We start from the raw sequence: 12,910 nt of genomic DNA on the forward strand, positions 1-12,910 counted from the left end.
CATCAACGGCACAGCGGTGGAGATAGTAAGCAGCACCAAGTTCCTGGGGGTGCAGATAACTGACAATATAACCTGGTCCCCCTTGTAAAAAGAGCTCAGCAGCGCATGCACTTTTTGCGTCGGATGAAAAGAGCACAGCTCCCTCCCCCCATTCTCACCACATTCTACAGAGGCACTATAGAGAGCCTGCTGACCAACAGCATCTCTGCCTGGACTGGAGCCTGCAATGCCTCAGACTGGAAGTCTCTCCAGAGAGTGGTGAGGACGGCGGAAAAGATCATCAGGACTCCTCTTACTCCTATCCAGGAGATCGCAAAAAGCCGCTGCCTGACCAGGGCTCAGAAAATCTGCAAAGACTCCTTCCACCCCCACCAAGGACTGTTTTCACTAGTGGACTCTAGAAAGAGGTTCCGCGGCCTCCGAAGCAGAACCTCCAGGTTCTGTAACAGCTTCTTCCCTCAAGCCGTAAGACTCTTGAACGCATCATAATTAAATTATCCCCTCAACTCCCCCCAAAATGGATTAACTTGGGGGGAATAAAAAAGACAATATAACATACATCCATAAACGTGGACGCATGTGAAAAAGTGCAATATATTTATCTGTACAGTAATCTATTTATTTATTTATATATATTTATATATATTCATTTATTTTATATATATATTTATATATTATTTATATACATTTATTTATTTATATATGCACCTTATTGGTTTTTTATCCTGCACTACCATGAGCTTATGTAACAAAATTTTGTTCTTATTTGTGCTGTAAAGTTCAAATTTGAATGACAATAAAAAGGAAGTCTAAGTCTCGTCTAAGGAATGTTGTTAAGAGTGAGAAACACACATTTCGTCGATTGATTCTGATAGTAGCTCATTAGACCACTGTTTTATCTGCGTTGTACTTGTACTCTGTGTTGTGAAGGAACACTTCTATGATCCAACATGCCACACTGGGTTTCTGGAAGATAAGCTGAGGAATATCCGCCGAAAACTAAGGGATGATCGGCGCCGTTATTGCAGAAGGGGTGGCTCATCTGAAGTCACTGTTCGACTTGAAGAAGTTACAGAAAGTGATGAGTCTGTCCAAGAATGGATAACTGTGATCAAAAGGATGAAGCCTAGTCCTGAGAACCTTTCTTCAATCAAGATGGGTATGGACAAAACCTACTTCCACCGAAGATACTGGATATCTAATCAGTCACCTACTCTGGCAGAGATTGTTGAGAACTACCCTCGTTTCATTGATATGCCATACCTGGTAAGTCAGTAAATGTAATCACCACCTGCACTCTCAAATGGATTTGCATATAACCTTATCTAATCACCCTTGTGTTGTCCTGTTGGTATAACTTAACAGATCGACAGAGAGTTTGAGAAGATGTTTCCAAACAAGACAGACATCTTTCTACGCAAATGGGACGCAACCATGGTCCCAAAGTTGTTGAAGCTGGCTGCTCTTGAAGGAAAAGATGAACCACCAGAAGCTGAGAGTGCTGGTAATGTTTAGTTTATTTATGGAGCATTATCATGCCTTTATGTGTTATCTTCGGTGCATAGAAGACTCCCCAAGTTGACACACATTTAACCTTACAGTCTCACATGTCGGTTATACAAACTGTGTATATTTTTCTATTTCTAAGAATCAAAGTGCTATAGAGCACTGAAGATGCTCACACATTATCTGCCCCCTACTGTGTCAGGAAGATCTAAGGGATGGACAACATGCAGCATCAAATCAGCTCTGTCCTACATGTTGGACATTAAACAAGTAAGAATATCTTAATTTGTGATAAGAATATAAAAAAGTGAGATATATTAATAAGTAAATTATTCATTATTTGTAAAGATCATCTGTGTGCATGATGTAATAAAATGTGTTGCATACACTGTGTGTTTTAGCCAGGAACGAGCTTCCATGACCTCCTACAAATCACTGACCGTGCTCCAGTGATGCAACCTCGTTTGGTGAGCATTGGACATCCCAGCACAACATCAACAATATATGTCATCGTGGCTGCCAATGACTACGTAGTCATTCCACTCTAGGAAGATGGCCTCACCTGCAGTCTGGACAAACTCTTCAAGTTGTATTGGGTTTGTAACCTTGCCTGTTTGGTAAATTATAAGTTGTTGATTGAAAAAATGGCAGCCTGTGGACATCATTTAAACATTTTGAGTATGATAAGTGTGGCCAGTTGTGTGTCTATATTTGGTCATTGCTGCAGACCTGGTTGTGTGGTTTCCTTAAAATGTGATCTGGACAACGAACATATCTTTGAAGAGACAGTGTATATTGTTCCCTTTTCTGACCGTGATGAGGTGTACATTTTGTTGAGAGTTCTGACTGTTAAGTATTTTGATGAACACCTCCACACTTATGTGATTAAAAAGACAAATTAATTTCAAGTGATTAATCTGAAAGATGCAACTGATGCTTTGCCACTTGATGTATATGAGCTGAGAGATTCTGAATTGCACTTACTGACAAGATACAGACTTATTTCCTAAATGTTGTGACTTGTGTAAATGGTAAAAGTAAATGTAATGAATAGAAGAAATTACTGAATTAAATGCCAATTAAATTTCAATGATGTTGTTTTTTACATAGCATAGCATGCACACGCACGCACGCACGCACGCGCACACACACACACACACACACACACACACACACACACACACACACACACACACACACACACACACATACACACTTCACACACACACACACACACACACACACAAACACACACACACACACACACACACACACACACACACACACACACACATGTTGCCAATATACACAAAATGTGTTGATTTTGAGTAAGTAACACAAACATTTGTTACTAAAACCTACACATTTACTGTAACCAAGTAATAAGTAACAATGTTAATGTGTTAAAATTAACAAAAATTGAGTTGTCCCCCTCTGGACATGGAGATGTGTAAAAAAATAACACAAATTTTGTTATTTCCAACACATTCGTTTTAAGAGTGTACCATCACAGATGCTGGCTTTTGAACTTGGCGCCTATAACAATCCGGATGGTTATTTTCCTCTTTGGTCCAGAGGACACAACGTCCACAGTTTTCAAAAACAATTTGAAATGTGGACTTGTCAGACCACAGAAAATGTTTCCACTTTGCATTAGTCCATCTTGGATGAGCTCGGGCCCAGCGAAGCCAGAGGCGTTTCTGCGTGTTGTCGATAAATGGATTTCGCTTTGCATAGTATAGTTTTAACTTGCACTTACAAATGTAGCGACGAACTGTAGTTACTAACAGTGGTTTTCTGAAGTGTTCCTGAGCCCATGTGGTGATATCCTTTACACACTGATGTCGGTTTTTGATGCAGTACTGCCTGAGGGATCGAAGGTCACGGGCATTCAATGTGGGTTTTCGGCTGTGCTGCTTTTGAGTAAAACTATATGATCAAAATAATATAAATCTCACAAAGATTCCAGAGCCCTTTTGTGGTGATAATGAACATGAGCAGTCACGTGATCCGTGACGCACGGCATAATTCGTGAGCGACAACAACAACAACAAACACTTACTCAGTGGCTTAGTGGTTAGAGTGTCTGCCCTGGGATTGGTAGGTTGTGAGTTCAAAACCCGGCCGAGTCATACCAAAGACTATAAAAATGGGACCCATTACCTCCCTGCTTGGCACTCAGCATCAAGGGTTGGAATTGGGGGTTAAATCACCAAAATGATTCCTGCGCGCGGCTACCGCTGCTGCTCACTGCTCCCCTCACCTCCCAGGGGGTGAACAAGGGGATGGGTCAAATGCAGAGGACAAATTTCACCACATGTAGTGTGTGTGTGACAATCATTGGTACTTTAACTTTAACTTAATTACTTTGGGACAAATTATAATCCAAAACTGTATACTTTTTAACCTAAATATAAGGAGGATAAGCAACAAGTTTTAAAATCTGCGTGCTAAACAGATTAAACTGTAGTGAAACACTAAGCATCATGCAGCAATATTGCTAAGTGCTAAACAGGAAATACAATCAACAAACAAAACAATCACTTACTGTACAATGTCTGCTCTTACTGGGATGCCGACCAATGGGAAATTATTTTAATCCTGTTTAAATGAAGAATATATCATAATCCTCACGAAGGGTTAAAAAGTTGGAAGTGAAAGTTTACCAACTTCTCCGTTTATTGCTACAACCTTCTACTATCTATGTGGGAGGCATGATTTATAATCTAGAATTTACTTTCACAAGTTTAGACCACAAGCAGCAGGACACCGGCCGGCTCAGTATGTCAGCAGCTGCACAAGCTAGTTACCTCTCTGTGATCAATGCACCACTCAAAGTAGGTCCTTAACGTTAATGCTTAACAATATGGCTAAAACTTGGTTAATATTCAGGTCGCAAGATGTAAATGGAGTATCGTTGGCGGTTTGTGGATGTTCATTTAAATGTCTTTTTGGGCATAATAGAGTTTGCTGACTTTTTTTATTTTCAATTTAGAATGCATAAAAAAAGAAAAACATATGTATTCTTTTCTTACATAGGGATTGTGAATTATTAACAGCACATCTCTTTCACATTTTTGCATATTTCCAGTATGACTGATCTGCTGATATGATCAGAGTGCAGAGAAGTTGCCACCGTGGCGTCATCAGATCCCGGACGTACGGAAATTGCCATAGGCATTTGGAACGGAATATTCAGAATGGCCGTCTAAAATTGTGGCATTTTGTGGATGTTTAGACAATATTTTCACAAAAGTTGCGAATTGGAAATATAATTGGCTACGGGTTAACCGCGGATAAAATGAAACAATTCAGCATATCAAGAGCATTTCTTTTTAGATTATACTGGACTCCTCCTTGCCCTCCCCACTCACACCATTTAAGAAGCACTGCATTAAAGGCCTACTGAAATGATTTTTTTTTTATTTAAACGGGGATAGCAGATCCATTCTATGTGTCATACTTGATCATTTCGCGATATTGCCATATTTTTGCTGAGGATTTAGTTTAGAACAACGACGATAAAGTTCGCAACTTTTGGTCGCTGATAAAAAAAAGCCTTGCCTATACCGGAAGTAGCGTGACGTCAAAAACAAAATAAATAAATCCCTGACTGGAAGGATAGACAGAAGATCAACAATACTATTAAACCATGGCCATGTAACTACACGGTTAATAATTCTCAGCCTGGCAAAGCTTAACAATGCTGTTGCTAACGACGTTGAAGCTAACTTAGCAACTTAGCAACCGGACCTCACAGAGCTATGATAAAAACATTAGCGCTCCACCTACGCCAGCCAGCCCTCATCTGCTCATCAACACCCGTGCTCACCTGCGTTCCAGCGATCGACGGCGGGACGAAGGACTTCACCCGATCATCCGTGCGGTTGGCGGCTAGCATCGGCTAGGCGTCTGCTATCCAAGTAAGTACTCCTTGTTGTGTTGCTACAGCCAGCCGCTAATACACCGATCCCACCTACAACTTTCTTCTTTGCAATCTCCATTGTTCATTAAACAAATTGCAAAAGATTCACCAACACAGATGTCCAGAATACTGTGGAATTGTTCGATGAAAACAGAGCAGTTTGTATGGTGACACATTGGGTACTTCCGTTGCCGTCGTGACGTCACGCGCATACGTCATATCCAAAGGAGTTTTTCAACCAGAAGTTTAGCGGGAAATTTAAAATTGCACTTAACCCGGCCGTATTGGCATGTGTTGCAATGTTAAGATTTCATCATTGATATATAAACTATCAGACTGCGTGGTCGGTAGTAGTGGGTTTCAGTAGGCCTTTAAAAGCGTGTTTTAATATATCTCTTAACTCAAACCTCCTCCTCAACAGACACATATCACAGCCCCCGAGTTGGGGGAACCCGCCCCACTATTTGAGAAGCACTGGCTTAGGGGAGCGTCTTCACACTGTGTTTATAGATACACAATTAGCTAATAGCTTGTCAGTCGGGACAGTAAAATTAATAGTTTAAACCAGAGGGGATCAGCATTTGTAATCAGCATTGAAAATAATTATTCAGCAATGGCGATCACGTAATTTTTCATGAAAATCAGCCAATCGATCGGCATATCCCATCATTCCCATGGCAAGATCCTACACCATCCCCTCTGACTAAATCTGTCCTAGCTAGACAATGACCTGGATGAATGAAAATATTCACAGGCGTAATACACAATATCTCTATAGCCTGATAGAAATAATTTTGAAAATGTTTAAGCTATATCATCTAGCCCTTAAAGTGTTTGTCAAGAAAAATAACTCTGGCCCTTGGACAAATGTTATTGAGGACCTACACTTGCCTAACTCTTGAATCAATCAAAAAAACAAAAAACAAGGCAAGAAGAAGTGCTGGGGAGCAAAACAGCGACACAAAGGAGACAGTCAGTGCCATCCCCAAGAAATACTAGCAGAGCCGCTTCTCTGGAACAAAGATAGCCTGCAAACATTGCGATAAATACGCCGTTTGAATCCCTTTAATTCAGTCCCGTTTTGAAAAAAGAGCCAAGAGAAGCTCTGTTGTGATAGTTTTTTTTCAAGTCGACAACGACTGTGTTTTTTTCTCTCAATGACACAGCAAGAATTGGAGAAATATTTTATTCCTTGCACTGACATTTTTGTAAGGATGGCCATTGAACTTGTGTTTGTTTGTTAGCAGACTGTAAGACCTAAATTGGTGAAGCCCCAGAATTGATATGTACTTTTCAAAGTAAAATATGTAGCAAGCCAAATTTGTCCTTTGGCTTGCAGCGCTAAATTAGACTAGGGGGACTAATTAGTGTCTCCTCGTCTTCAGGGGGGCTGAGGCTTATGTGGTAGGAGAGTGTGAATACCACAGCCAGTAGAGAGATTCCGACCCAACCGTGCTAATCTCTCATTCATTGGGTAGAAACCTCAGGCTGGTTTTAGTGCCTAAGAAGGAACATGTGCACGTTAACCAGCGCATAGAAACCTTCCACGTCTTCTGAAAGGCAAACATTTGTCACTTATATTTCACCCAATGTCTGATGATGAGTGTATTCCTTTGTCTTTTCCATTGTTACGATATTAAAAAGCAATATGCAAATAACCACACACTAACTCGCAAACAAACAAAAACAATTATTGGACCTTTTTCCTCGGCTGCATAACTGTATTTTTTCCAGGATTCTAAGGATTCAGTTATAACCGTGGCAACGTCATCATAGCAAAGGGGTTTGAGATTTTTTTTCTTCCAACATGATCTGGTCATGTGAATCGCACCAGACTAGCAGCATTACGTAAGGGGGTTGGGAGAGGGGGCGGCCCAGAGGCAATGCCGGGTCTGGTGTCCTGGAGTTGGATAGAAAAGCTCATTTTCGAAGCCAAAAAAAATAATCCTTTGACCATCCTAAAGATCAGCTTGCTGCAAGTAATTAGGATTTTCCGCATTGATTGGACGTGGTTGTAAAACCAGGTAATTTCTCATGTTTTCCCCACATTTTATGATAAAAAGAAGCAAAAGAGTGTATTGCTCAAACAAAAACATTCGTTAAGGACGCTGGGAATAATTTGCGCTGTTCCGTAATCCATTTGGCAGCTGAGACATAAAATACCTTAAAGTTAAATGTACAGAGGCTGCAAACAATCAGTAAAGACATTAAACATTTTTAACAATATTTTTCTTCAAGCCGATACCTACACCAGGGCTCGAATTTAACCGCGGCATTTGCCGCGACCGCCCTTGTGATTTGCAGTAATGCCCTAAAAATTGACCAACATTTACGGCAACAACAAGCCGTGACCGCCCTTGACTTTTTACTTGTTAATGGAGTAGGGATGTAACGATAAACGGTATAATGAAAGATAGCGGTAAAATTCCAGACGGTTAGTAACACCGTTTAAATTTTTATTTACCGAAAAGCCGTCATTTAGTAATGCATTTCAGGCAACTGCTTACTTCCTGAATACTGAAGCGCCGCAGAGCCGTTCGGCTCGGGAAACATGCTGTCGACTCCATGGACTTTGTTTTGAAAATGTTCCCTCCGAGCTAAAGGAGCCGACCGCTTTGTTTCAATCGCTTATACTTTTGTGGAGTCTCGGTGTGCGATTAAGAGCGCAAGGAGGAGAACAATATTTGATGTTGCAGTTTCATTTTGAACGTGCACCTGGCATCCTTCCGTCAGCTGCTGGGACTGAGAGTTAGCATGCTGCAGGCAATGTGTTGGGAACGTTGTCACAACTTGTTTATGAAGTTTGTAGTTTGTTCACTAGGATGTTCACTCGTCCTTCATTCAACTGCTAACTTTGTTAATGTTCCAAAAACATCAATACTAGCTAAAATGTTTTGTCATCTCATCGAATTGATCGCTGGCTGAGTTGTCCGTGAGGCATAAAGATTGTATGTTACATGTGAGAGGTATCACTCCTCTTTATTTTTGTTGGCCAAACTGTTGCACTGAAGTACATGGTTGTTGTTGAAGAACAAAGCTTGTTTATTTGACTTTATCTTTGTTAGCCAAGCTGCTTTGTGTTTTATATTGATATCAAAAAGTAAACACCATGTTTTTCTTACATTAATTGTTTTTTTTTCATTCCACAAAGTAATTACTTTAATAACCATTCATGTGACATAGCATTTTGTTAATGTTTTATGGTGTATAGTTAGTTCCTATATGACCGATTTTTACTCAAAGTGACTCTTAATGGATCTGTCCCGATACAACATGTACATGTACGCACATTAGTTCATGTAAATGTACATAACTTAAAAAATACCTCTCTCAATGAAAATGTAACACTAGAGATAAAGGCGTTATGTAATAAAAAATCTGCCAAGCTGATAATATTAATGAACAAAAACACAAATATTTGTCTTTAAATATATAGATCCAGAATGTAGAGCATTTTTATTAGATATTACAAATTACATGTTGGCGTCGTGTTCACACCCCAACACTGTTTTACCAAACATAGTGAATAGTCATGATTAATAATCGTAATTTCAATATTGATAAAAATAATGTTAATTATTATTTTGTCCATAATCGTGCAGTCCTAGGTATAAGATTTGACCTCATATATTAACACTATTTGTATTTATATGGACAAAAAGTGCAGTTACGTCTTATATCAATAAGGTGCCATCTTTCAATTTTTTCACATTTATTTTTTTTAATTTATAGTATTATTTTGTTTCTGCCATATTACTTTGTTTATAATGCTTGTGTTGGTTACATATGCACATTCAGCTTTCTACTTGAGGTACATACATACATTTTGAATGTGTGTTTTAAAAAAATATATAATGGTTAAAGGATTTCAGTATAAATAGTTTTTGAACATTTTGAGCACATTTAAAATTACCGCGATAATAATAACCGTGATAATTTTGGTCACAATAACCGTGATAAGAAATGTTCACGATGTGACATCCCTATAATGGACAATTGTAACGTAATTGTTTCGTTACATATATATATGCGCTTTGGAGCCCCTGCCTCAAAATAAAATAATGTTTGCCCTGGTGCCCTTCCAACTTGCCTTGGTGCCCTAAAGTATGAGCTCTCCTTTAAGGCAACACTTGCCTTGACCTTAAAAAGTTAAAATTCGAGGCCTGCGACACATATAAAATCTTGCTTCTCAAGAACAATACCTAACTGTAAACATATGCTAACCGATACAGTTAACTTATTTATATCCATTATTTGTGGTTTTCATCCTGGTCGTAGAACTGTGGATGAGTTCTATACTCTTTGTGGACTTGGAGAAGGCATTCGGCCCGTGGCCGTAACTACCATTGAGGACACCGAGGTCATGTCCTCTGTATTTTTTATCAGTGATAAGAAGAAGATGATAGGACTGACAGAATATATACTTTGTGTGGGACATCACATGCGTTGTACATCACAATGCGGTAGATCATCATCTCTCTAAATATACAATCTTTGGTCATCCACACCTGAACCCGCTACAACCCAAGACAACAACGTAACACAAAGAAGTCCACTTTTACTTTAAATATCATCTGATCCGAAATGTTCTTTCAACATTGCCCCGCCCTAAACACAGAACACGCACTGTGCACGTCACTATCCATGTTTGAATAAGCGCATGTCAAATGATTGAATATGATATTATACTCCAAACTACTCCTGGACACATCATGTTATGTCACTGATCAGAAATTTCTCCCTTCACTTCCGGTTACCCTTGTGGGCGCGCGTGACTAAAACATGAATTCCAAACCAAGACTTACAGACTTAGATACAGTAGGACAGCTCTCGTCTAGTCTGAATCTGGACGTTATTAAAAGCTCTCAAAAATTGCTATCATTTATATGGTATATCGTCTATATCGCCAGTCTCGGGTAAAAGCGGTTCTTGTTAAAAAACGGTTTGCAGTGTATCAATTCCTTGGAATCGCTTGCCAATTTTTCCAACGACTGCCTTAAGGCTGAAACGACGCGTCGACGTAGTCGACGTCATCGGTTACGTAAATACGTCGACGCCGTTTTTGTGCGTCGACGCGTCGCATAATGACGTCACACTACCGTCATGGCGAAGCGCAAAGCAGACGATCAAAGAAGACGATGCGAGCGGTGCGAGCGAGGGGGGAAAGCATGCCAATAGTGTGGGAGTATTTCAATAAACGGCCTAATAATGTTGTTGTATGCACACTGTGTCGAGCGGAAATGGCCTATCATAGCAGCACAACGGCTATGAACGAACATTTGAAAAGAAAACCATCAACTAGTCAATCGTCCGCGCGAGCATACGTTGTCATCATTACACAAAAACATGAATGTGTCATTTGTATCTGCTAGGGGTGTAACGGTACGTGTTTTGTATTGAAGCGTTTCGGTACGGGGCTTTCGGTTCGGTACGGGGGTGTACCGAACGAATTTCTAAGCTAAAGCTAAAGTCTTAACAAGCTGCTTTGCTCCGTCTGCCTCTGTCTCAGCACGCAGCGTTGTCCCACCCACACAACCATCTGATTGGTACACACGCAGCATTGTCCCACCCACACAACCATCTGATTGGTACACACGCAGCATTGTCCCACCCACACAACCATCTGATTGGTACACACGCAGCATTATCAGCCAATCAGCAGTGCGTATTCAGAGCGCATGTAGTCAGCGCTTCAGGGTGGAGCAGATAGGTGTTTAGCAGGTGAGCATCAGGCAGCGGACTCTCCCCAAATGATAATAAACACCTCCCAGTCAACTACTAGTAACATCACTATGAGCCCGTTGACCTTCTAGAAACTTAAACTGCAGCTCAGCTCGCTCGCAATCCTGGCTTGAGGTGAAGGCTAATTAGCTCTCAGTTCCAGCCACATCGACCCCTTCTGAGCGCCTATTTTCAGCTGCTGGGAATATTGTAAACAAGAAAAGAACCAAAGCATGTAGACATGCTAACCTTTCTTCATTACAACTGTTAGACACTCACTGGAATGAGTAGAATTGGTTATTGTGTACTGTGTTGGCCTGGATGTTTATTTTGCACATTTTAAAAGCAATACTTAATGTTTACAGTGCTCCAGAATATTTAGATTGGCACTTTTTTGTATTGGATGTTTATCTTTATTTTTGCACATTTTAGCAAATAAGCAATACTTTCACTTTTGTTGAAATGTTTACACTGTTGTTACAGAATATTTCGTTTTGCACTTTTTTGTATTGGATGTTTATCTTTATTTTTGCACATTTTAAAGCAAAATAAGCAATACTTTTACTTTTGAAATGCTTATACTATTGCAGAATATTAAGATTTGCACTGGATGTTGACTTTTATATTTGCACATTAAAAAGCAAATAAGCTACTTTTAATTTTGTTAAATGTTAAAAGTTTTAAATGTTTACATTGTTACAGAATATTTAGTCATGTTGTTGTCAATGTTGACTGAGTGGCCATACTTCTTTTTTTTTGTAAATAAAAGCCATGCCTTTTGAAAAAACGGGCCTACATTCATTTTTTCATCTTCATTTTGAATAAAAAAATAATCGGCAAAAGGAAAAAATAATCTATAGATTAATCGAAAAAATAATCTGTAGATTAACCGATTAATCGAAAAAAATAATCTATAGATTAATCGATAGAAAAATAATCGTTAGCTGCAGCCCTAGACTGCCTTAATGATGCCAGTAGTAAAGAATGACGTCATTACGCAACGTGCGTAGTGACGTCCAACAGCAAAATGGTGGCACTTGGGTGGAACAAATGCTCTAAAGTTACATTTTACAAGAAAAGATTGCAGTAGCGCTATTTGTAATAATTGCAAGATTGCTATTACTTCCAGGAGAGGACATATGGGCAATATGCTAAAACATTTGAACATACAGCAGGCGGTTAATAAAAAAAGAAAGTCACATTTTTTAACTGCGCTAATCTTATCCCAGCAGCAGTAACGCTAGCATGTCATCTTTTGTAAATACAACAGGTATTTACTGCATATCATGGTAGCACTATTATTCGTTACATTTAAATGAATGTCTTCTCATTTAGATAAACAAGACGAGAGACAGATTCTGACTGGCTACGAGGCGGGCAATACTAGCTCCAGTTAACGTTCTACAATTCTACAGAAGAATATTTATTTCTTGTATTTATTTTCAAAAGTTGTTTTTTTTCTAATTTTTTTTACAAATAATCAACAAGAGAACAAATAAGGAACCAAATTCTTCAGCAAAATCGAGAGTGGAATCAGAATCACAAAAATCTTATCAATTCACACCCCTAGTCCAGAGTGTACCCCACATCTCACCCAAAGTCAGCTGGGATATTCCAAGGGTACAAACTGGTACAACAACATGTATAAAAACAAATCCCTGCAATTTATCAACTATTCAACCCATCAAACACATGTTTGAGTTTCATACACTTGCAAAATTCCATAAGATTCCGCACAGCAAACTTAGGCTGTCGGAA

At 39.4% G+C, this 12,910-nt stretch overlaps 1 protein-coding gene across 1 annotated transcript in view; it reads right to left on the reverse strand.

Annotated features, from left to right (window-relative positions):
* The window catches only part of dstyk (dual serine/threonine and tyrosine protein kinase), a 94,300-nt gene that overhangs the window by 57,114 nt on the left and 24,276 nt on the right, over positions 1 to 12,910 (reverse strand). The window lies entirely within an intron of this gene.

Source organism: Entelurus aequoreus, linkage group LG01, assembly GCF_033978785.1.
Source record: "Entelurus aequoreus isolate RoL-2023_Sb linkage group LG01, RoL_Eaeq_v1.1, whole genome shotgun sequence".
Taxonomy (NCBI): domain Eukaryota; kingdom Metazoa; phylum Chordata; class Actinopteri; order Syngnathiformes; family Syngnathidae; genus Entelurus; species Entelurus aequoreus.